This window comes from Schistocerca americana, chromosome 1, assembly GCF_021461395.2.
Source record: "Schistocerca americana isolate TAMUIC-IGC-003095 chromosome 1, iqSchAmer2.1, whole genome shotgun sequence".
NCBI lineage: Eukaryota > Metazoa > Arthropoda > Insecta > Orthoptera > Acrididae > Schistocerca > Schistocerca americana.
In genome coordinates, this window is record NC_060119.1 from 1,185,726,533 (window position 1) to 1,185,754,241 (window position 27,709).

Below are 27,709 nucleotides of genomic sequence, written 5' to 3' on the forward strand. Positions count from 1 at the left end.
TGCAAATTCCGCCTTGTATAACCACTTTCCATTGCTACTTACAGAGAAAGTGTAGATATCTGATATTCCCCAGTCACATCTATATTTTTTCCATTTACCGTGTGTTGCTTGCACACATGTAGTGGCTTTTTTTGCGAGTTGCAGTTTATATTATTTAATTATGGCAATTTTTCTGCAATATACTCTAGTTTCGGGTCTGCCGAGTGGTGTTGGCAAGCTGAGTGCACTCAGCCCTTGTGAGGCAAATTGAAGAGTTACTTGATTGAGAGTTGGCAACATTGGTCACAGAAACTGACAACGGTAGGGGGAGCGGTGTGTTGACCACATATCCATCCGTATCCGTTGTCGCCTAAGGGTCGAAGATGTTTGTTTATTTGTATGCTCTACTTTGCATATTTTCACTTTGACATCTTCCAATTTTCGTTTGCTTACACACAACTCAATGCTAATTTCTTTAATACGGAATGGTTGAATTCTTTTCGATAAATTTGTTCTTTTTCTGAAGACCTATGGAATAACATTTTGCGAATCAATCCTCATCTGGCAATATCTATATCTGACGCTGTTGTGGAGGACAGTGTCCTGGATGGAGAAGAATTTCTTCCAGTTTTAATGTAACACTTATGTCTAAAGCTTACAATGTGTTTATTGGAGTGCGTGTTAACAATCTCCGTATAGTTTACTTGCAAATAATTAAAGCTATGCGAAGACACAACCTACTGTAGGTGTAATCCTTTCTCTGTCTGATTGTCTGGAAGTTTTACTTGTGCACCAGTTAACTTTCGTGTATTCTCATTGTCTCAGAAGACAAACTGCTGAACTCTTGTTAAGTACAGCACAGCTGTTGTTTTGTAAGATATCTGGTAACTTACGTCACATAGAAGTAACCAGTACAAATTACAGTGTACCTCGTTGTAAGTACTGTTTGTGACGTATAATAAACGTAAGTCTCCTTTGGCCAAGGAAGAAGTAAATGTTTCTCGTATACGCATATCTATCTAGGAGAGAATTTCCTGCCCCGTCTATTTTTGGTGACTCATGTGTCCTTTGATGATAGTTTTGCAGTACAAAAAAAAATGGCTCTGAGCACTATGGGACTTAACTTCTGAGGTCATCAGTCCCATAGAACTTAGAACTACTTAAACCTAACTAACCTAAAGACATCACACACATCCATGCTCGAGGCAGGACTCGAACCTGCGACCGTGGCGGTCGCGCGGTTCCAGACTATAGCGCCTAGAACCGCTCGGCCACTCCGGCCGGCTTTGCAGTACAGTTATGCTATAGTTGTTGACGGTGGTCCTATGAAATCAGCCAAAAGAACTCACTCTGAATGCCTCATTCTTTTCGGTTTTAGCGATGCTGAGTGACGCCATTGTTGTATGAGCTGCCAAGATTTAAATATAAGCAAACGGCCAACGAGTTTCGAGTCTGCCTCGTAATTCATCCACAAAATAAGTAGCTTACTGAACCCTCGTTTGACCGTTCGCTGGTTCGTCTGGAATACTTGCTAGTTAGAGTCAAGAAAGCAGTTACATAGAAGAGATGTGTGTTTCCTCTCGGGTTTATATTACCTTCTCCTACGTAAATCTCTAGAAATAATCACGACGGGAAAATCAGAGAAATTAGAGCTCATACGGAGGTCTAGCGAAAGTCTTTCTCTCCGTACAACAAATGTTCAAATGTGTGTGAAATCTTATGGGACTTAACTGCTAAGGTCATCAGTCCCTAAGCTTACACATTACTTAACCTAAAGTATCCTAAGGACAAACACACATCCATGCCCGAGGGAGAACTCGAACCTCCGCCGGGACCAGCCACACAGTCCATGACTGCAGCGCCTAAGACCGCTCGGCTAATCCCACGCGGCTGCGTAAAACATTCTACACTGATAATATCAAAAGCACAATCCTTTTGGGGTGTATAAATGGAGACCGGATACGTGACTGTAGCTTGGCCTTGGTTCCACCATACCCCCCGCTCTCTCCATCTGGTAGTGCGTCTCAAATCTAATCTGCAAGTGCTGTAATTTTACAAAAATTTGAATTAATTGGTCTTACAGCATGCTTCATCTGTGCGCACACCTACTGGAACAATAGTTGAACAAGTGACTTGTCCGTTATGCTATGTGTAACAGATACGGGCTACGTATTGTAATCTTCGCATGCGCACTGCAGTAATCTACAGCACTGTGTCCCCGTTGTTACCTCTTTTCCTAATGAGCGTTGCAAGAATCGCCGGGTGACTTAAGTAGTCGCTGCTGTAGTTACGTAATCGACTCACTCATTTCCTACCACTGCACGCCTCCGCACTTTATCCCCACTCCGGCCAGTACCCCTACCCCCAGACGCCTCCTCCACCCCCCTCCAACTTCGTACTCCCTTCTCCTGCGTGAGACGCCTGTGAAGTATTGCTTAACAGAAAGAGTCGGGGCCCGATGGTCTAGTGGAAAAGCGCGTGCCTGGAAATCTAAACTCATGGGATCGAACACCGGTCTAACCAATCAGTTGTCAGTCTGCCCTCTTCGCCTCCATTTGTCAGTGTCAGGAGGATTCGCCAGAATCAACACGCTGTTCGGATTCCTCGATGAACTATAGTTCCACTATCTCCGATAGGTTAGGTACGCTCAAGTCGCCAAGTGACGTCCAATACATAATAGAGTAATTGTACCAAATAGCTGAGCCACTCGAATCTATCGTTACATCAGAAAAAATGAGGAATATTCACATCACTCCATTCCATTTCGGTTTTGCGCAGTTTACAGTAACTAATGTGCTATAAGAACCTATGTTCATCTCAGAAAAGTTGTTTCATATCGTGTGCACTTGACTGGAATACTCTCTTTCAAATTCTAAAGGTGGCAGGGGTAAAACACAGGGAGCGAAAAGCTATTTACAATTTGTACAGAAACCAGATGGCAGTTATAAGAGTCGAGGGGCATGAAAGGGAAGCAGTGGTTGGGAAGGGAGTGAGACAGGGTTGTAGCCTATCCCCGATGTTATTCAATCTGTATATTGAGCAAGCAGTAAAGGAAACAAAAGAAAAATTCGGAGTACGTATTAAAATTCATGGAGAAGAAATAAAAACTTTGAGGTTCGCCAATGACATCGTAATTCTGTCAGAGACAGCAAAGGACTTGGAAGAGCAGTTGAACGGAATGGACAGTGTCTTGAAAGGAGGATATAAGATGAACATCAACAAAAGCAAAACGAGGATAATGGAATGTAGTCAAATTAAGTCTGGTGATGCTGAGGGAATTAGATTAGGAAATGAGACGCTGAAAGTAGTAAAGGAATTTTTGCTATTTGGGGAGCAAGATAACTGATGTTGGTCGAAGTAGAGAGGATATAAAATGTAGACTGGCAAAGGCAAGGAAAGCGTTTCTGAAGAAGAGGAATTTGTTAACTTCGAGTATAGATTTGCGAGGAAGTCGTTTCTGAAAGTATTTGTATGGAGTGTAGCCATGTATGGAAGTGAAACGTGGACGATAAATAGTTTGTACAAGAAGAGAATAGAAGCTTTCGAAATGTGGTGCTACAGGAGAATGCTGAGGATTAGATGGTTAGATCACATAACTAATGAGGAGGTACTGCATAGGATTGGGGAGAAGAGAAGTTTGTGGCACAACTTGACTAGAAGAAGGGATCGGTTCGTAGGACATGTTCTGAGGCATCAAAGGATCACCAATTTAGTATTGGATGGTAAAAATCGTAGAGGGAGACCAAGAGATGAATACAGTAAGCAGATTCAGAAGGATGTAGGTTGCAGTAGGTACTGGGAGATGAAGAAGCTTGCACAGGATAGAGTAGCATGGAGAGCTGCATCAAACCAGTCCCAGGACTGAAGACCAGAACAATAACATCGTGTACACTTCAAGTTAGGTTCCTGCGTGTAGTGACAGGAGTGGATTGTGTATGAAGTTCTAAATGGACTATGCCCAACGAGATAAAAGCGCAATACATATTAGCAGTATGAATAAAAGCAAATTCGAAAAAAGGCAACCAACTACAAGTGACGCTTAAATCTTTGAATGAACACGAGCGACTTCGAATGTAATTTTTTTTTTTTGTAAATCCACTGTCAGGTAGCAGATACAGGCAAATTAGATCATGTCTCTTTGGGGGCCCCGGGGAATTGTGATAGGACCGCTATTGTTTTCGATATACATTAATGATCTGGCGGACAGGGTGGGCAACAATATGCGGTTGTTTGCTGATGATGCTGTGGTGTATATTGAAGGTGTCGAAGATAAGTGACTGTAAGATAATACATGACTTAGTCAATATTTCTAGTTGGCGTAATGAATGGCATCTTTTAGAAAAATGTAAGTTAATTCGGATGAGTAGGAAAAAGAAACCAGTAATTTGTTCGAATACAACGTTGGTAGTGTGGTGCTTTTGACGGTCACGTCGTTTAAATATCTGGTTGTAACGTTGCAAAGCGGTATGAAATGGAATGAGCGTGTGAGGATTGTGGTAGAGATGGCTAATTGTCGACATCTCTTGGGAGAATTTTAGGAAAGTGTGTTTCATCTGTAATGGAGAATACGTATAGGACGCTGGTGCGACCTATTCCTGAATACTGTTGGAATGTTTGGGATTCGCACGAGATCGGTTTAAAGGAAACATCGAAGCAATCAGAGGCAGGCTGCTGTATATGTTACCGGTAGGTTCGAATAACACGCAAGTGTTACAGACATGCTTCGGGAACTCAAATCGGGATCCTGGAGGGAGGACGACGTTCTTTTCGAGGGGCTCTATTAAGAAAATGTAGAAAACCAGTATTCGAAGCTGACTGCAGAACAACCTAGTGTAGCCAACATAAATTTCGCGTAAGAACCACGAAAAATTAGAGATCATATGGAGGCATACAGACAGTCGTTTTTCTCTCGCTCTATCGGCAAATGGAACAGGGAAGGAAACGACTATTAGTGGGACAGAGTACCCTCCGCCAAGAACCGTAATGTAGCGGCACCACCCTTTAAGATAGGAAAAAGATTCGGTGCAATGTTTCTGAGCGCACAAGTTGCAGCCAGGCACGGGCCTGTTGACAGTAAGTTAAGCTGACCAACGGTTGCGTAGTAGAATGGAGGCCACAGGGCCGTCGAACCGCTGGAAAGAGTAAAAGCAGCAGTTTGCGTGGCGCAAGTTCCAGGCAGAAGGGGCCCACTTGCCCAACCTAGGTGTTATGAGTACGTGAATCGGAGCGTCGCGTTGGCAAAACAGAGGCGCACAACCGCATATAAATAGGTGCCGGTTTTCTAACGAGGGGATTCAAGTGTGGCAGCCCTCCTGAGCGGCGGGGCGTGTAGCGAAGTGGCGTCCCCGGCATCGCAGGACCCTGTGACGTAGACAAGAGAGGAACGCGGCACTGTAACTGGGAATAATAAAACACTTGAAGATCGCGGGCGAGTTTTAATACGGCGCATCCTGACAGTTTCCATCCATCTCCTACACTCCTTCGCATGCCAACATCTACATTTGGGAGTGATGGCTACGGTAAGGTGGCTTGCGGAATGTGTATGTATGAGATGTGAAGAAGTTATCCTGTCTGATAAAAAAAATAAAAAATGAATTTCTGAGACGGCTATATGATAGGCGTGGCAAATGAGTAACAGTTGAAGACATATCTATAATAAAATGGAACGAATTCTGTGGGGAAAATATCCTTGCTCTCTGAACACAGCTTACTAATAAAAGCTGGATTTTAACGTTAGCTTTTCCTTTCAATTATTTATCCCTTTACTAACGCAATAAATTTGCTCTCTTAATTCAATAAATACTATGGGATAGATGTTACGATGAGAACTACAATTGTTACACAAAAGAGTTACATACAGGCATATATCACTTCATGAATGTTGTGACAAATGAAAATTGGTGCCCGAACATGGCAGACCCCATATCTTCCATTTTTTGTGTTCACTGACCTCAACCCCATAGATTCCATTTCATTTCAGCGACTTTACGCCAAATAGTGTTTAACACTTGGTTATGATTCAGTAAGTTACCATAAATTTAGATTTTACTGTGCATTATACAGGGTGTTACAAAAAGGTACGGCCAAACTTTCGGGAAACATCCCTCACACACAAAGAAAGAAAATATGTTATGTGGACATGTGTCCGGAAACGCTTACTTTCCATATTAGAGCTCATTTTATTACTTCTCTTCAAATCACATTAATCATGGAATGGAAACACACAGCAACAGAATGTACCAGCATGACTTCAAACACTCTGTTACAGGAAATGTTCAAAATGTCCTCCGTTAGCGAGGATACATGTATCCACCCTCCGTCGCATGGAATCCCTGATGCGCTGATGCAGCCCTGGAGAATGGCATACTGTATCACAGCCGTCCACAATACGAGCACGAAGAGTCTCTACATTTGCTACCGGGGTTGCGTAGACAAGAGCTTTCAAATGTCCCCATAAATGAAAGTCAAGAGAGTTGAGGTCAGGAGAGCGTGGAGGCCATGGAATTGGTCCGCCTCTACCAATCCATCGGTCACCGAACCTGTTGTTGAGAAGCGTACGAACACTTCGACTGAAATGTGCAGGAGCTCCATCGTGCATGAACCACATGTTGTGTCGTACTTGTAAAGGCACATGTTCTAGCAGCACAGGTAGAGTATCCCGTATGAAATCATGGCGGTGAATCGAGGAAGTACAGTACATACTGACGAAACTAAAATGAGCTCTAACATGGAAATTAAGCGTTTCCGGACACATGTCCACATAACATCTTTTCTGTATTTGTGTGTGAGGAATGTTGCCTGAAAGTTTGGCCGTACCTTTTTGTAACACCCTGTATATGTGAAAAAATGCTTATTGTTGCAGCTAATAGTATGCAGTTATACAGGTCCACCAAGACACTGGCGAAACTCGATTAAATTCCAAAACAGAAAAAAACATATTTCGCATCTTCATTTGAACCAAACATTTCGATTAACTCTGGCAGTGTTTTCCGTGAGTTGTACTTCATTGCTCTGAGGTAATCTGTACATCCATACATATTGTAACAATGGATGTACGTGAGTAGGGAAGGAGCGTCGTATGCTTAACTACAGAAAAATCCGAGTATTGTATGTAATTCCGACTCATACATAGAATTACAAAGACACACTCTGGAGCTAGCACACTGCTGCATTTGGTACGAAAACTTGGCTGTGCATTGATAATGAGTATCCCTCAAATGTGAGTAGCACTTGTGCTTCCCCTCTCCCCATTACCACTATTCGTGAATCATACCTGGTATATTGGGGAAAAAATTAACGACAAATGGTTCAAATGGCTCTGAGCACTATGGGAATTAACTGCTGTGGTCATCAGTCCCCTAGAACTTAGAACTACTCAAACCTAACTAGCCTAAGGACATCACACATATCCATGCCCGAGGCAGGATTCGAACCTGCGACCGTAGCAGTCGCGCTGTTCCAGACTGAAGCACCTAGAACCGCTCGGCCACAGAGGCCGGCAAGTAACGACAAAATGCAATTCTAGGACCACGTCGCTGGTGGGATAGATCTGCCAGACACGTGACTTCAGCAACATTATGCCCTGTACGACTCGTTAATAGGTGTAGGAATAATCCGAAGTCTATTCGACATCATCGAAAGCAAACGAGACTGTGAAATGGCCACAATGCAGCAAAAAATGCAACCTTACAGACTGAGCGCCGTAGACCGATAAACTGATTCTCCAAAGACCAATTACCAAAGTGATTAAAAAAAACGTACAGCACCCGCACAACGACAGATGGAAAAAAAACGGCTTGCACGTACCTGATAACAGTGCAGTCAGCACTTTATTTATGACGATAAGATTTGTGTCTCTGTCGAACCTGGACCGCGACTCCTGCAGAAGGCACTGAGTTTGCAGACAGCCCTGGGACCACTGAACAAACTTCGGCCGTGCAACATACACTACGTGATCAAAAGTATTCGGACACGTGTCTGAAAATGATGTACAAGTTCGTAGCGCCCACCATGGGTAATGCTGGAATTCAATATGGTGTTGGCACACCCTTAGCCTTGATGACAGCTTCTACTCTCGTAGGCGTACGTTCAATCGGTTGCTCGAAGGTATCTTTGGGAATGGCAGCCCATTCTTCACTGAGTGCTGTACTGAGGATAGGTGTCGATGTCGGTCGGTGAGGCCTGGCACGAAGTCGGCGTTCCAAAACATCCCAAAGGTGTTCTATAGGATTGAGGTCAGGACTCCCTGTAGGCCAGTTCATTACAGGGATGTTATTGTCGAATAACTACTCCGCCACAGGCCGTGCATTATGAACAGGTGCTCGATTGTATTGAAAGATGCAATCGCCATCCCCGAATTGCTATTCAGCAGTGGGAAGCAAGAAGGTGCTTAAAACATCAATGTAGGCCCGTGCTGTCATAGCGTCACTCAAAACAACAAGGGGTGCAAGCCCCCTCCATGAAAAACACGACCACACCACAACACCACCGCCTCCTAATTTTACTGTGGGCACTACACACGCTGACAGATGACGTTCGCCGGGCATATTCGCCATACCCACACCCTGCCATGGGATCGCCACATTGTGTACCGTGATTCGTCACTCCACACAACGTTTTTCCACTGTTCAATCGTCCAGTGCTTACACTCCTTACACCAAGCGAGGCGTCGTTTGGCATTTACCGGCGTGGTGTGTGGCTTAATGAGCAGCCGCTCGACCATGAAATCCAAGTTTTCTCACCTCCCACTTAACTGTCATTGTACTTGCAGTGGATCCCGATGCAGTTTGGAATTCCTGTGTAATGGCCTGGATAGATGTCTGCCTTTTACACATTACGACCATCTACAACTGTCGGCCGTCTCTGTCAGTCAACAGACGAGGTCAGCCTGTACGCTTTTGTGCTGTACGTGCCCCTTCACAATTCCACTTCACTATCACATCGGAAACAGTGGACCTAGGGATGTTTAGGAGTGTAAAAATCTCGCGTACATACATACGACACAAGTGACACCCAATCACCTGACCACTTTCAAAGACCATGAGTTCCGCAGAGCGCACCATTCTGCTCTCTCACGCTGTCTAATGACGATTGAGGTCGCTGATATGGAGTACCTGGCAGTAGGTGGCAGCACAATGAACCTAATATGAAATAAGTATGTTTTTGGGGGTGTCCTGATACTTTTGATCACATAGTGTATCCCCATAAATGTGCCCACCAGATGGATAGCCATCTCATTGGCCTAAAGTAACCTCGGTAAAAATCATGTGCAAACTGAGAGATGGGTATATCACCGACCTGTGGTCTAGTCTTATGTTTAGTAACATTTGCGAACACGTTCACCTGATAACGAACGTCGCCTCTGAAGTCAAATGCTCCAGCGACCGTTGGAAAGAAAATGGATCCGTGAATCGCCCACGTGCTGCCGGTATCAGAGGAAGCCGGCGATTGATAAGGCTGCTAGCGTGTCGCCTGCCGAATGCAAAGCAGGCAGCAGAGACTGTCAGAGTAAAAACGTTATAAAAATATTTTTATTACCCGCCTGTGAGATGCTGCATACAGTTCTATAACAAAAAAAGCATTATTTAGCAGAAAAAAAAAACACTCCATACTTGTACTCGTTACAATAACATCAGCAGATGTTGGACGTTAAGATTCTGCTGCGAATCTCACATATCGTTAGAACTCTGACAAGAACCCCTCTACTACGATGTCGTCGATGGCAAATCACAAATCAGGTAATATCGGAGACTGCTATTTCCTAGAGGAACAGTTGCAGACCCTGTGTGCACAGCAATATTTTATAAAGGCGATTGTACTAAACAAAAACGTCTGAGACAAATATGCAGTAGTTTGTGTCATGTTTGTCATCGTTATGGTGACTACAAAAATTACGTTGACAGCGCATGTTGTGTTAAATTACGATGAGTGTATCACAAGAAAGGCTCACACATTGTTTCCTACGAAGAAGAAGAAAAAAATCTATGATCAACCAATGTGCTTTATAAGGCGGCAGACGAACTTCGTAGCAGTAACTCTCTTGTCGCTGTAACATTGCTTACTACATGGATGACTTATATGTCTAATATTTCTTCGTAAACATACGTATGTAAGCATTGGAGTGTCAGGAAAAAACTAGACTTCTTTGTAAGTAGCTTTTGTGATAATTGTAGCCTACAGCCATTGAACAAACCTGGTGTCTAAGGCTATTAATGAAATACCGTATTTTGTCGTAATGCACCACGTTAATCCCAAATATGATAAATAATGATTAATTCGAAGACCAGTCGTAGCTACCACCTTATTGACATTAGCACTGTGCTGTGGAACCGTGGCATATCTCGAAAGACAATAAATTAAATGAAACAACAAGTTTACTGTTACCAGTCACTGTTTATTTATCTCCATGACGCGTTTCAAAGGTTTAAACCTCCATCATCAGGTGGATTTACATTTGTTAGTATGATATTTGTGTGTATGTTGTGTTAAGATTTTTTGGAGGAACTTGGGGCACTGTCTAGTGGAGAAACAAGATACTTTTGCAGTCACAGGTTCCTTTCACTGTCGTAACACGTCCCATGTATACTGTCATATTTTGTAAACAGATATGACGCGACACAGTACCCCTTCCTGCATGAGTGTCTTTTCAGGGATACATTCGAGCATGACTTTATTTTTATGGATTACGATGCGCGACCGTATTGAACAGTGCAGGAGCTCTTGGAACGAAATGATATTCGGGGAATGGAGTGGATTACCCGTCCTGCCCCCATCCCGCCCCCCGGTCTTAAATTCAATCGAGCACTTTTACTACGAGTTGGAAAGACGTAACTGCTGCAAGTCCACATGCACCAACTACCATCCACAGTTGTCGACAGCGCCCGTGGAGGAATGGAATGCTTTACCACTGGAATTTCTTAGTATCTTGTGCCCAGCGTGGCAGCAATTAGCAGAGCATGCATTGCCCTGTCAGTATGCGTTGGTATTCGCAAAAATCTAGGAGAAGCACTGGATTGCGAAATAGCATGGCAATATGACCACTAACAGCAAATGCCTTTTACTAACGATGTTTATTCACTGTAGCAGCAAACATCCATCGGGTATAAATCACGAAAGCGGTACATCTAGTCACAGATAATCTAAATGCGTGCCGTGACATGGATGCCCAAGAGCCGTGGGGTGGCGGCCAGCAACTGCGATCAACATTCATAGTACTACCCTGCACACCAAAAACGCATACTTAGCGGTTTGAATTTATTGACGTATCAGCCCAGATGTGTGTAAAAAGATGTGATATAGCTCCCAAACCAGACAACGATATGGAAGAGCTTGATAATGCTACTGTGGCTGGGGGTAGTCATAATATACAGATGACTCTGGTATCGTTTTAAGTAGAACTAAGACAAGTATTTTCATAAAATCGCACGCGTAATCTAGACTTACTTTCTCAGCCCAGTGCTTATGCATCATCTGTAGTAGTAAACGACTCAGAATACAACATATTTTTATATAAGAGTCCACACCAACAGCACGATTTTTAGCAACCGATTTCCAGGTTAAAGCCGGCCGCTGCTGTGGCCAAGCGGTTCTAGGCGCTTCAGTCCGGAACCGCGCTGCTGCTACGGTCGCAGGTTCGAATCCTGCCTCGGGCATGGATATGTATGATACCATTAGGTTAGTTAGGCGTAAGTAGTTTCTAAGTCTAGGGGACTGATGACCTCCCATATTAAGTCCCATAGTGCTTAGAGCCATTTTTCCAGGTTAAATAATTACAGATTATAGACAGGTAGATAATATTTCGCACAGGTGAACACAATCAGATGATTCGTATAAAACATCCGGGCAAAGGCTTGAAATCCTTTCGGTCATACCTTCACCTTCGAAATGCGGTTGTAATTACACTCTTTACGTGCATACTCCGGGGCCAAGCGGATAGGATGTTGCGACTTTATTTCTTGTTATCATAACGACATATAAATGGAAGAAATTCGCTTTAAAGACACTCAGGCCACTTTATAGCAAAAGAGTAATTGTTTGTTTGAATTATAATATCGTATGACGGTAAAACTCAGAACAGCGTAACTGCTACGGAAGTACTCAGGAAGACAAGCAGACAGATATACACTCCTGGAAATTGAAATAAGAACACCGTGAATTCATTATCCCAGGAAGGGGAAACTTTATTGACACATTCCTGGGGTCAGATACATCACATGATCACACTGACAGAACCACAGGCACATAGACACAGGCAACAGAGCATGCACAATGTCGGCACTACTACAGTGTATATCCACCTTTCGCAGCAATGCAGGCTGCTATTCTCCCATGAAGACGATCGTAGAGATGCTGGATGTAGTCCTGTGGAACGGCTTGCCATGCCATTTCCACCTGGCGCCTCAGTTGGACCAGCGTACCTGCTGGACGTGCAGACCGCGTGAGACGACGCTTCATCCAGTCCCAAACATGCTCAATGGGGGACAGATCCGGAGATCTTGCTGGCCAGGGTAGTTGACTTAAACCTTCTAGAGCACGTTGGGTGGCACGGGATACATGCGGACGTGCATTGTCCTGTTGGAACAGCAAGTTCCCTTGCCGGTCTAGGAATGGTAGAACGATGGGATCGACGACGGTTTGGATGTACCGTGCACAATTCAGTGTCCCCTCGACGATCACCAGTGGTGTACGGCCAGTGTAGGAGATCGCTCCCCACACCATGATGCCGGGTGTTGGCCCTGTGTGCCTCGGTCGTATGCAGTCCTGACTGTGGCGCTCACCTGCACGGCGCCAAACACGCATACGACCATCATTGGCACCAAGGCAGAAGCGACTCTCATCGCTGAAGACGACACGTCTCCATTCGTCCCTCCATTCACGCCTGTCGCGACACCACTGGAGGCGGGCTGCACGATGTTGGGGCGTGAGCGGAAGACGGCCTAACGGTGTGCGGGACCGTAGCCCAGCTTCATGGAGACGGTTGCGAATGGTCCTCGCCGATACCCCAGGAGCAACAGTGTCCCTAATTTGCTGGGAAGTGGCGGTGCGGTCCCCTACGGCACTGCGTAGGATCCTACGGTCTTGTCGTGCATACGTGCGTCGCTGCGGTCCGGCCCCAGGTCGACGGGCACGTGCACCTTCCGCCGACCACTGGCGACAACATCGATGTACTGTGGAGACCTCACGCCCCACGTGTTGATCAATTCGGCGGTACGTCCACCCGGCCTCCCGCATGCCCACTATACGCCCTCGCTCAAAGTCCGTCAACTGCACATACGGTTCACGTCCACGCTGTCGCGGCATGCTACCAGTGTTAAAGACTGCGATGGAGCTCCGTATGCCACGGCAAACTGGCTGACACTGACGGCGGCGGTGCACAAATGCTGCGCAGCTAGCGCCATTCGACGGCCAACACCGCGGTTCCTGGTGTGTCCGCTGTGCCGTGAGTGTGATCATTGCTTGTACAGCCCTCTCGCAGTGTCAGGAGCAAGTATGGTGGGTCTGACACACCGGTGTCAATGTGTTCTTTTTTCCATTTCCAGGGGTGTAGGTATATGGTCGACCCTGTTGATTCAGCCGCGGGATAGACATGACCTACAGTACCTTTAGCACAGATGTCATTCAATTTGGATAAGGATTGCGCAGTGATTCTAATAGATCACTCGTAAGTTTTCTAGGAAAGCATCCAAGAGATCTTCCCAGACACTTCGATCTAGAGATTGTGTCATATTCAGATCACGTTCTAACATAGATGTAGATATCTTGTATGGCCATATTGTACTTCTTACCCTTTTTTGGCATTTCAAACATTTTTCGATATTTATTCACTTTTTTCTATACCCTATACGCATTTGTACAAGTGTAAATACGCTCTCACTACTTAATAACCAGACGGGGCTTGATTTTTTTTTTATGCCATCCAATCCAGCCAGGGTATATACTACTTCTTCCAAATCGCAACACTACCGCTAAAATACATGGATTGCTGTTGGGAGTAGTGTGTTGACGTTACTCAGGTGTAAACCCGCACTTACGCTACGTCCAGTTCGAATCTATCTGCACAAACAGCCTGGGTGAATCTATCTACACAAAAAAATTCATGAATAATGATCCGTAGAAATCCATTCACGAATGATCCGTGGCATCGTCCGAAAGGCGGATCCGTCACCGATACTTCCAGGAGTATTGTTCGGGCTGGGTATAATCAGTCCCTTTCCTTTCCTTTCCTTTCCTTTCCCTTGCTCCCCTCCACTTTCAGTTTACTTAATAAATGTCATAGCCGTGGATAGCGCTCGGTGTCTGTTCTTTCGAACATACGCGAAAGAAAAGACACCACGCATTCATGACTCATTCGCCTCGATGGGCAATCAATCCACAACCTTCAGAGCGGACGCACAGTATCTTTTGGCCTCCAGCGGGAATCTGAACTTAGCCAGCATGCAGGACATGGACGGAGACAGTGGGTAGGTGGCGCCGGGTGGGACGTGAGAGTCCACCAGGGAAGCATGCCGACACTCCGTACGTTTTGATAAACACTGTGTCAGGATGGCGCAGTGGTTAACTCAACTACCCAGAAAACAGAAGAGCTAAAGTTCGAGTGCCTGTCCGACACACATTGCCAATATACTTATATCGATATGGTGTCTGTTCTGTCGGACATGTGTCATATTCCAGTCACGCTCTAACATAGATGTAGATATCTTGTGTGGCCATATTGTACTTCTTACACTTTTTTTGGCATTTCAAACATGTCCGAAAGAACAGACACCATTGATAACCTGCAGGCGTCTAGAACGAAATTAGAATTATATATTAATACCTTCATCTGCAGCCGGCCGGAGTGGCCGTGAGGCTCTAGGCGCTACTGTCTGGAACCGAGCGACCGCTTCGGTCGCAGGTTCGAATCATGCGTCGGGCATGGATGTGTGTGATGTCGTTAGGTTAGTTAGGTTTAATTAGTTCTAAGTTCTAGGTGACTGATGACCTCAGAAGTTAAGTCGCATAGTGCTCAGAGCCATTTGAACCATTTGAACCTTCGGCTGCTGACGGGCGTTGGTATATATCAACGGGGACAGGTGAAAATGTGTGCCCCGACTCGGACTCGAACCCAAGATCTCCTGCTTACATGCCGCAGGGGAGTGTCGTAGGACCGTCGCTATTCACAATGTACATAAATGACCTTGTGGCCGGCCGGAGTGGCCGAGCGGTTCTAGGCGCTACAGTCTGGAGCTGCGTGACCGCTACAGTCGCAGGTTCGAATCCTGCCTCAGGCATGGATGTGTGTGATGTCCTGAGGTTAGTTAAGTTTAAGTAGTTCTAAGTTCAAGGGGACTGATGACCTCAGAAGTTAAGTCGCATAGTGCTCAGAGTCATTTGAAGCATTTGACTTTGTGGATAATATCGGAAGTTCACTGAGGCTTTTTTGCGGATGATGCTGTAGTATATCGAGAGGTTGTAACAATGGAAAATTGTACTGAAATGCAGGAGGATCTGCAACGAATTGACGCATGGTGCAAGGAATGGCAATTGAATCTCAATTTAGACAAGTGTAATGTGCTGCGAATACATAGAAAGAAAGATCCTTTATCATTTAGCTACAATGTAGGAGGTCAGCAACTGGAAGCAGTCAATTCCATAAACTGTCTGGGAGTAGGCATTAGGAGTGATTTAAAATGGAATGACCATATAAAATTAATCGTCAGTAAAGCAGATGCCAGACTGAGATTCATTGGAAGAATCCTAAGGAAATGCAATCCGTAAACAAAAGAAGTAGGTTACAGTACACTTGTTCGCCCACTGCTTGAATACTGCTCACCAGTATGGGATCCGTACCAGATAGGGTTGATAGAAGAGATAGAGAAGATCCAACGGAGAGCAGCGCGCTTCGCTACAGGATTATTTAGTAATCGCGAAAGTGTTACGGAGATGATAGATAAACTTCAGTGGAAGACTCTGCAAGAGAGACGCTCAGTAGCTCTGTACAGGCTTTTGTTGAAGTTTCGAGAACATACCTTCACCGAGGAGTCAAGCAGTATATTGTTCCCTCCTAGGTATATTTCGCGAAGAGACCATGAGGATAAAATCAGAGAGATTAGAGCCCACACAGAGGCATACCGACAATCTTTCTTTTCACGGACAATACGAGACTGCAGTAGAAGGGAGAACCCGTAGAGGTACTCAAACTACCCTCCGCCACACACCGTCAGGTGGCTTGCAGAGTATGGATGTAGATGTAGATGTAGATAGCAGACGCTCTATCCATCAGAGCCACCGAGGGCACAGAAGAAAGTGTGACTGCAGGGACTATCTCGCGCACGCCTCCCGCGAGACCCACATTCTCACCTTATATGTCTACACACTACATTCGTAGTGTCCCTACCCAACACACTCATTACTCGTGGAAGATATTCTTACCAAGTCCCGTAAGAGTTCGGGTAGTATGTGTGCATCCGCACAGAAGATGAAGGTCATGGCCGGTATTGCCAGAACTTTATATTGATATGGAGTCTGTTCTTTGGTACTAAACAAACGCACGTCCCCATAAAATGCCTTACGTAATTGATTACACACATACGATTTCACATCCCAGACCCTTTCCAAAACCACATCGATCATGCTTACCAACAAGACACCTTCGTGGTCTGAAGGTTAGGTTTGGTCCTTCGAGATTTCACGTCAGATCGAGGTGGATCGATATCCGTCCCGATCAAAATCCACCACCAGAGACAGAGCACCTGTGTCCGTCCAGATCTAATGCCCCACTCGAATTCTGCTCTCCTCAGAGAACAAAGTCCGATTGTCCTAGAAACTTCGCTTCTCTGCTCTCCGGAACATTCCTCGAAAATCAGCAGCTCCTCCTAAGCTCATCCAACCACTCAAAATTGCTACTTCGTGGTCAGCCACTGACGAAAGGAGATCGAGACTTCGAAGGCTTCCATACAAGGGGGAGGGGGGGGGGGGGTGATGGGCCATTTTTAAGCGACCAGGTCACTTGTACACAAGAGAAACAGGCGTGTCTTGAAACTACTTCGCGACGGAGTGGCTCCAAGCTTACCTCACAGGATGTGACAAGTGCTGGTTTTCCGGACCTCTCCCCCTCCCCCCCCCCCCCCCCCACATCGTATTCAGACCCTTTTGTGTGGAGGTGGAGATACACAGGCGCCCAGCCAACCTTAGCCCTGCGTCCATACTATGCTTTTGCGCAGCCTTCTAAGGCGTTCTGGCGAGAAAAGTTTAGTTTCAAGGGTTATTTTGCAACGTACGGTGATATAATGAATATGAAACTTCTTGTTTCATTACTGCTACCTGACCTCGGCTCTGTTTCAGTGCGCGAATAAACCACCAGTACCGCTTGAGTCGAATTAATACGATAATATATTTTATTAATAAAACTCATATCAGTAGTTTTCTACCTACAGAAACGATAATGCTTTGATTATGGTCTGTTAAATCATTACAATTCCCTAAACTAACTATCCTACCATTGGCACAATGAAGACTTTATCCCTAATCGTACCTTTCCCTAACTTAGGTAGTTTAATACTGGTCACGCAAGTGGTTTTACTGAAGTTCTACCTAGACGGACACAGAATCAGAGAGCTCAAGCAAAGAGCTAGTGGAACGCGTACGCAATTTCAGTTACAGTGCCCTACTTTTGCTGTGGAAAAATGGAAATGGGCGTTTGGCGTCATTGGCCGGGAGGCCCCTTACGGGGCAAGTCCGGCCGCCTTGGTGCAGGTCTCATTACATTCCACGCCACATTGGGCGACCTGCGCGCCGGATGGGGATGAAATGATGATGAAGACTACACTACACCCAGTCCCTGAGCGGAGAAAATCCCCGACCCAGCCGGAAATCGAACCAGAGCTCCTTGGGATGGCAGTCCGTCACTCTGACCATTCAGCTATCGGGGCGGACGCTGTTTGCTCTAATATCACCATAATTCAGCACGTAGATTACGACAGTCGTCCCAGTACCAGCGTGATGTCGCCTTTCACCTGTGAGAGCTCTTGCGGAGCTGACCCTCAGCGTTCGCCTAGCACCACCGCCGACACCATAGCCCCGATCTAGTTGCCGCCAAACTGTGCCGTTCCTCTCACATGTATTTCTACGGATTTCGGCCAATCAGGACTCTAAAATTTCGCGCGGATTTCCCAGCTTTTGTGGGCGCGCCGTATTTGTGTCCCGTTAGCTGCAACGGCGGGAAACAGTCTCTCTCTGTCTCGCACGTACGCCCTCTCTTCTTCCACCTGTGAGGTCTCCGGCTCCCCCAACACCCCCTATGGTCGCAAGTGCCACTCAACCGACAAAGCAGCCGCCGTGTGAAGCACCGGCCAGCTGCCAGCCACCTCACTTGTTCGACATCACAAACAACTCTTTCCTGTGTCCGTCCAAACCACTTTCCCAATGATAATATTCACGGTTCTAAAATGTTACGTACCAGTATTAACCTTGATATGTTGATACTAGTATCGTTCTGTCAAATGGCTATTTCTATCAGCGTGGTACTTGTCATATATTATTTTCTGAATAAATATCATGTAAGGTGCTAAAATCTGCCACCTTACAATTTCAAAAGTCCTGCACACTGCGCATGCGCGACCGTTACACAGGTGTGATAAAGTTGAAATTCATGTAATTTGTGAGCAAGACTTCAGGCGTGACGGTCCTATATGTGTTTGCTGGTTCACATGGCTGCGTCGCGAGTAATTCGCTTTTAAAATGGAAGCTGAAATGGAGTCAGGTCGGATTACGCGTAGAGACCAGCGTTCCTTCATCAAAGTCGAATCTCTGTGTGGGAAGTACTCAACGGAAATTTATAGCGCTTCGAGAGAGCTATGTGCGAATAGTGTAGAGGATCGTAGCGTAGCATTACAGTGACCTGGTAGTTTACAGAATCGTAACTTTGCTGCCATATGGGTTCCGCATGGTCTGAGTAAAGAGCAGAAAGCAGGTCGCAAGAGACTCGCATAAGAATCGCTTCAGCGTTATCGAACAATAGGAGAACAGTTTCTGAAAAGTGCTGCTACACGCGATGAGACCTGGACAAGAGATTTTCGAGATAGAACAGAAGTATCAGTCATCGTAGTGGGAATGTTCCAACACAACACGTCCGAAAAAATTCCGCCGCCAACAATTAAAAGTGAAAAAGTAATGATCATCTTTGCGTATGACGTGAATGGGGTCGTAGCTAACGTTTGTTAGGGAACGTTTGTAAAAGGCGCGTACTACAAGCTGTTCCTGCAAAATGTTTAGTGCCCGAAAATTCGTCAAATAAGGCCAAACATGATTGCATCTGGTGTCCTCATTTTGTACGATAATGCAAAAGGAAGTATTGCCCTACCAGTGAGAGAAGCGCTCGACAAATATGGATGGGAAATACTTCCCACCCATACAGTCCTCATACGGGCCCACCAGACTTAGATTTGTTTCCTAAATTGAAGGAACAACTGCGTGCAAAACGTTTTGGTACAATTGATGAGCCTTCCAGTGAAGTGACCCGAGTAAGCAGACAGCTCAACAAAGAAGATGGTCCATCCGGAATAACGAGTTTGCCAAAACGTTGGGATGCTGTCATAGGCTAGAATGAAGATTTTGTTGAAGACCTATAAAGGTATATGGTAAAATAAATTATTTTTTCAGTTATGTATTGTAATGATTTAACAGACCATAATCAAAGCATTATCGTTTCTGTAGGTAGAAAACTACTGATATGAGTTTTATTAATAAAATATATTATCGTATTAATTCGACTCAAGCGGTACTGGTGGTTTATTCGCGCACTGAAACAGAGCCGAGGTCAGGTAGCAGTAATGAAACAAGAAGTTTCATATTCATTATATCACCGTACGTTGCAAAATAACCCTTGAAACTAAACTTTTCTCGCCAGAACGCCTTAGAAGGCTGCGCAAAAGCATAGTATGGACGCAGGGCTAAGGTTGGCTGGGCGCCTGTGTATCTCCACCTCCACACAAAAGGGTCTGAATACGATGTGGGGGGGGGGGGGGGAGGGGGAGAGGTCCGGAAAACCAGCACTTGTCACGTCCTGTGAGGTAAGCTTGGAGCCACTCCGTCGCGAAGTAGTTTCAAGACACGCCTGTTTCTCTTGTGTACAAGTGACCTGGTCGCTTAAAAATGGCCCATCACCCCCCCCCCCCTCCCCCTTGTAGGGAAGCCTACTTATTTTTGCAGTGTCCAGAACTTCTGAAACGACCCTCGTACAAGTGAAATCTTAGTTATTTTAGTAGCGATTGAAATTCTTCAATCATTGGCACAGCAGGGAGGTGCGTGCAGATTACACGCGGGAAACGGTATGTGAAAGGTAGTAATTATTTGCCTCCTATAATTACTTACGTTACTGAATTTCGTGTTCATGTTCCCTCTCAAGGTGGAGAGAACTGGTGTCACATGAAACTGAAACGGGTCAGCTAGGCTATTGGCGGACGCGTTTCAGAAAGATGATCGCTAAATTTGCTTGTGGTCTTTTCGCGAGATATACGTAAGTGGAAGCAATATATAGGTTGACTCTTCCAGGAACGTACGCTCTCAAATTTTTAACAGTAAACGGTAAAATTGCCCGTTCTCTAACTGTTAAGTGAAGGCAGTAGGAGTCTGTAAAATGTTGTGAAGGGAGAATCAAAAACTGAAGTGCTACTTGCCAGTTCTCCCGTCAACTGTTACAATCTGCTAATGAGCGCCACACTTACATTTTTATTCGCCGCTTTTCCTTTTGGTAGAGACCGTGAATGTTGTGCACTCACCCATTCATGTTTTAACAATAGTTCGTAATTCTGATACTGGGTGCCAATTCTTGTCTTCAAAGGTGTAAGTTACACTACACAGGTACATCCATGCGATGCACTTATCTCGTGCGCTGGTTCACACTCGTAGGTGCAATTGCGCCAGTGTCAGAACTGATAAAACATATGAGCGATAGCGGCTACAGGTTTCCGCATTACTCTTGTAAGCAAAGGTCACTGTAAGAATTTGATACAGTTCTTGAAAACTGATAATGGGTATCTCTAAAAAGGTAGGACTGTAAGTCTGTGACACAGATAAGGGTTTGAAGTTATCTTATATCGTAAACAGTTTCCAAACAGCAGTGAAACATAACCGCGTAGGGTACTAATTTCATGTCTGAAAAAAAAAAAAATTGCTCTGATCGTGCCTGAAAACGCAATATGCACAAAGGAGGCTCTTAAAAAGGGTGATGCTTATTTTCGTTGTATCACACTTCTTGTACAACGAATTAGTTCCACAACAGTATTTTCAGATGTGGAAAAATAACTGAATCATTTTTGTTGCTAGTTTATAAGCTACTGGGAATTTATAGTGACCGTTAAGAGCCAAAAGAGAATTTTTCGATCTAAGACATATTCCTCCGCTGCCAAGTAGTCACGCCAGCCTTATCGAGCAGAAAAGAACGAGGACACTGGAACGGGTAAGAAAATAGGAAGCACCAGGGTTGCCAAAACCAGGTGCGCTTTTAAATCTAGACAGTAGCATCCTAAATAAATCAATTATTGTCTTTCAAGTAGGAAATGTCTCTGACTTCTTGTGGCACGAAGTATTTCTGTCGATATTGACGTAATTACTCCAACCAGAAAAATTAAACTAATTCCAGAGAGATGTACATAGCACTCAGGAATATAACACGAAACCATTAAAGATTGCTTCTTGGTGCAATAATTTACCAACAGCCGTATGTATTGTAGAAATTTATTTTATTTTATGAACTAATATGTGCTACCTGTTTGTTCATTACATTGATGCCATCTTCAGGCCCCACTCGTCATAGTCGTAAAATCGCTATACAAGAAAGGAGCCATATAACTGGATCCGTGCCGGCCGGTGTGGCCGTGCGGTTCTAGGCGCTTCAGTCTGGAACCGCGTGGCCGCTACGGTCGCAGGTTCGAATCCTGCCTCGGTCATGGATGTGTGTGATGTCCTTAGGTTAGTTAGGTTTAAGTAGTTCTAAGTTCTAGGGGACTGATGACCTCAGATGTTAAGTCCCATAGTGCTCAGAGCCATTTGAACCATTTTGAGCTGGATCCGTGAATCAATCGTCCTGCAACAGCTCTTGGTGGCCAGGACGATTGATTCACGGATCCAGTTATATGGCTCCTTCCGTGTATAGCGATTTTACGACTATGACGAGCGGGGGCTGAAGATGGCATCAACGTAATGCCGAAACTGGTACCACATAGAAGTTCATAAAATAAAACAAATTTCTACAATACATATGGCTGTTGGTAAATTATTGCATCAAGAAGTTCATGCCTGCCGTCGTCCCACGATCCATAATGGATCAACGAAGATTAAAGATTGCATCCGAATCGCTTTGTAAAAATGACATAATTTCGTTGCTCTCCGAATTGGTTAGTATGCGAGCCATTCAATTTCCTGCTTTGGTTTTCTTTTTCCAGAAAAAAACTCTGAAATGAAATTCTAGAATAAGTGTGCAGTAGGGTGGCTCTTAACATGATACTTAGTGATTTTCTTATAATTTTTCATGGAAGACCCTACGGCTTGGTGTCACCCCAAGTAACGGTTTGGTATGTGAAATTCGGGCCCTGCGGGATAAAAGGCAATTTCGTTAAGTGTATGCGTTTTGTACAGACAATATTGGTCTGGTGACGTGAGCAATTTGGGTCGAGCTAGTTGCAGAGAGGGAAACGCTAGCCAAGCCGTTCTTATTTACCTCCAAACCAAACAACCGCATTCGTATCAAGTGTAATGTTCTCTTCTTAAATTCGTTTACGGTGAAAAAATTATTTGCACGGATTTTAGCAGAATTAGCAGTAAACTATCATCTGATTAATAAATATTGTTTTCATTTAAAAAATGCTGCTCCGTTACTTTAGTGTGCATCAGAACGGTACAGGAGATTTGCGGGAAGTTATGGCTGATGGGAAGTGAACGAATTCCGACGCAGGAACTGAAAGCTGCATACTAAATTTAGAAGCTTTGTGTCAACAATGGAAGCAATACTAAGATACGCCGGACTTTCGTAAGCGAAGAGAAACAAGATTTCTCAGAAACTTTAGGGCTTAGAACATCCTAATGCTATAAAAATATACACTGCTTAAAAATATAGACGGTTTTTGATCAATAAACGCTTCAATGGAGGGCTAAGGACGGCACATGGAATCGATCACCAGTTACTTGAGAAAGACAGCGTCTGGGCAAGCAGAGGGCAGCTGTGTAGAAGCGAGAGTAAAAGAATATGAAATTCATTAATTCGTAAGTTGAGGCATATTTCGGTCCATCAAATATGAGCAGATTTAGAGGTACATGCGTTTAACCGATGACTTGGATAACACCTCTATTATTTGTCGTAGACACCAGATGTATAAAATCGAAACTGGAATTCAGCGTGGAAAGGCCACTTCAGAGAATATAATCCTAGAATGGATTAACTGCAATGTCTGTTGTCGAACCACAATCTCGTAGTATATATTTGCATTCTCCATGGGCTATCCAGTGTGCAAGGTGGAGGGCGGAATCTATTTATTGTTCGAAAATGTTTGTTCGTACTTCATCAATTTTCGTGTGTTCTTATTACCAAAGCAGAGAAATTGCAGGATGGGAATAGTGCTTCATAAAAATTTTATACTCAAAAGGAGCTAATACTAATACGGTTATCAAATTTTTTGAATATTCCCTCTTTACATTAGAGTCCGTCAAACAAAGATGTACATAAAATATAGTCTTTGCCAGTTAAAGCAGGTTGCTTGAATTATATGTAATACCTAGTATCCCTCTTGTATACCCAAAGAATCAAATACTATTAACAATACTCAGCTATGTATAGTTCCAAGTGTTTGTTTTCGTAACCACAACCTGTAGACCTTCGAATCACATACAAATAAAATCATGCATTTTTCCTAAACGGGAACCTAGTTTCCTGGGCTAGGTGGGACCGGATGTACGGGTAATCCAGGTTACCGAAATCCGGATAATCCAGAAATGCTCCTATTCTGCTAAACGCAAAAACTCGAATATGTACTAACATATACAAAATTTTCATTTTGGCAGTAATAAGAAACACTTTTTTGACACTTAAACTCTATACTTCCAATAGTTCACCCATCCTTTTGTTTCAAACTTGCGTGGCGTTTGATAGCAGTGCAGTCGCATAGACATTTCAGTAACAGCAGTTCGGCTGGAGTTGTTTCCGCCTGACGTCCTAGGTAAACCATCAGTTTTTCCACTTGCGTCGTTGCCTCAGCGTGTTAGTATTTTGCAGCTGTGACTTATTAAACTGATAGTTCGGTAATTTTCACATCCGTCAACACCTGCTTTCTTTGGGATTGGAATTATTATATTCTTCTTGAAGTCTGAGAGTATTTCGCCTGTCTCATACATCTTGCTCACCAGATGGTAGAGTTTTGTGTTGGGATTAGCCAGTGTAATCAGATATCCAGAAAACATTGTTACCGTGCCAGGCAGTGGTACTTCAGCAGACACCACCACTCAGTGTGATGTGACTTTGCAAATGAATTTCTTTGGTTATGCAAAACTGCAGCATGTTACAAGAAATTATGAGAAGCTAATACACAGTGAGAATAATTGGTAAATAATACCACGGAATTGGAGCTTTAAGTTTACCACTACTTCCAAAGATACGTGTACATCAGGTTTTTTTCCACACCCAACTGGGAACCACGTTTGCTCAACTCACATAGAGTTGTCTGTAACGAAGGAGTTCCACGCTAGTCCAGCCTGTCTACGTGCAAAGGAAATGAAAGATGGAAAAGGTTACACACAAGCGACCAATGTAAGGACGCATCTTGCCTAGTGACGTGATTCACCATCAGTGGCATTGTCGTTAGAAACAGCTCATTGGATACTGCGATCATAGTTTAGGGCTCTATGCGTAAACATAAAGGAAACTCAGTGATTCCGTCACAACTGTTAGTCGTGCTCAGTCTGTCACCAAGAAACAACTCATTGTACACTGAAGAGCCAAAAAACGGGTACACCTGCCCAATATAATGTAGCACCCCCGCGAGTTCGCAGAAGTGGCGCAACACGACGTGGCATGGACTCGACTAATGTCTGAAGTAGTGCTGGAGGGAATTGACACCATGAATCCTGCAGCGGTGTTTATAAATCCTTAGCGTACGGGGAGTGGAGATCTCTTCTGAACAACACGTTTAAAGGGTTCCAGATATGCTCAATAATATTCATGCCTGGGGAGTTTGTTGCCCAGCGGAAGTGTTTAAACTCAGAAGTGTGTTCCTGGAGCCACTCTGTAGCAATTCTGGGCGAGTTGGGTGTCGCGTTATCCTGCTGGAATTGCCCAAGTCCGTCGGAATGCACAATGGACATGAATGGATTCAGGTGATCAGACAGGATGGTTACGTACGTGTCATCTGTCAGAGTCGTATCTAGACGTATCAGGAGTCCCATATCACTCCAACTGCACACACCCCACATCATAACAGAGCCTCCACCAGCTAGAACAGTCTCCTGCTGACATGTAGGGCCCATGAATTCATGAGATTGGCTCCATAACCGTACACGTCCATCCGCTCTGTACCATTTGAAACGAGACACGTCCGACCAGGCTACATATTGCCAGTCATCAATCGTCCAGTGTCATTGTTGACGGGCCCAGGCGAGGCATAAAGCTTTTTGTGTCGTGCGGTGATCAAGGGTACACGAGTGGGCCTTCGGCTCCGAAAGCCCATATCTATGGTATTTCGTTGAATGGTTCGCACGCTGACACTTGTTGATAACCCAGCATTGAAATCTGCAGCAACTTGCGGAAGGGTTGCACTTCAGTCACGTTGAACGATTCTCTTCAGTAGTCGTTGGTCCCGTTCTTGCAGGGTCTTTCTCTGGCCGCAGAGATGTCGGAGATTTGATGTTTTACCGGATTCCTGATATTCATGGTACACTCGTGAAATGATCGTACGGGAAAATCCCCACTTCATCGCTACCTCTGAGATGCTGTGTCCCATCGCTCGTGCGCCGACTATAACACAACGTTCAAATCTTGATAACCTGCCATTGTAGCAGCAGTAACCGATGTAACAACTGCGCCAGATACTTGTCCTATACAGGCGTTGCCGACAGCAGCGCCTGTCTGTTTACATATCTCTGTATTTGAATACGCATGCCTATACCAGTTTCTGTGGAGTTTCGTTGTATAATTGTCTTTGCCAATCTCCCAGTAGAGTTATCTGGTAGAGTCGACGTAAAAAAAAAAAAAAAAATTAACTGTACAGGAGAGCTTCGCTAACATGTGGAATGTTAATAACGGCACATTACTGGAAATATTCTTAGGGAATCAGAGCGACATGTGATAAAAACTGTATTAGATCCTGTTGAGATAGGCTGCCTGGAATGTCCTCAAGTTGCAGTTCTTATCGCGGCTGATCTTATATTCTTGTGCGTGGGCGATGACAACTTAAGTCTTCTGGCCGTTATCGGTCCTTTTTTTTTTTTTTTTTTTTTTTTTTTTTTTTTTTTTTTTTTTTTTTTTTTTTTTTTTTTTTACGATTGGTGGCTGGTGCGACAGAGCGCCCAAGAGGCCATTCCCTCTCTGTCTCACTCAGGAGCGTTATCTATTGCGTGTGGATGATTCTCTCTCTCTCTCTCTCTCTCTCTCTCACACACACACACACACACACACACACACACACATACATACACAAAAGAACCTTCTGGGATAGTATAGAGGCCGCGCACATTTACGGAGCAGATACGGAAGAAAGTGGACACCACTACCGTTCTTATCCAGTGTCTGTGGAGAATTTTGGAGGTAACTGTAATGTAGAATCTTTAAGTTCTCCCAGGATTAACTGAATGTTAGGCACACATTTGGCAAGTCCGCAGCTAATTTTTTTTTTTTTTTTTTTTTTTTTTTTTTTTTTTTTTTTTTTTTTTGATCGTTGTGTTTGGTCGTTGCGGACGTCGCAAGACATCCTGGTCGAGTTCGGTGATTGATCCTTCCACTCAGTTTTTTGTTACAGAGGCCAACCGGTTCTCTGACCGAACACGCTGAGCTACCGTGCCGGCTTTTCCATTTTGTTCTACATTGTTCGTTGAATTTGTTCGGGGCGGACGTCCGATGGCACCTGTTCAGGTTCTTCGTTGATCCGTTCGCTCAGTTTTTTGTTACAGAGGGTAGCTAACCCTCTGACCGAGGCAGCCCGTTGTCTCGCGGTCGCGTTCTCGCTTCCCGAGCACGGGGTCCCGGGTTCAATTCCCGACGGGGTCAGGGGGGGCGCTGATAACCGCGCAGTTGAATGGCCCACAAACCAGGCATCATCACATCTGCCAAGATAAAAAGTTTCCCGCTACCGAAGTATTTCACTAAACAGACTCGACAAGCCGTGAGTGGCTGCCATCGGTTGATGTAATGGCGGACACTGCACAACAAGCGTATTTGATCAACACTGACTGTAATCCACATCAGAATTGGCACAAAAACAAGACAACATGCAAATGCAGATAATCACAATATAGTGGCGGCATTAATTCTGGATACTTTGATAAAATGTTCATTCATTTTCACACCAAGAAATGTTAGTTTTGGTGCACTAAATTAATAAATTATGCTTCTTTTTGTTTATTATATGTCCTACCGAATATTTATCATTTTTTAGAGATGTGATGTTATATTTATTCTTAAAATGAATAAACAGACTTAAATGACAACGATTATAAAACTTTTGTAGTTTAACTGGGTGTGCAGCTGTTTGTAATTTGTTCTGTTCCCACA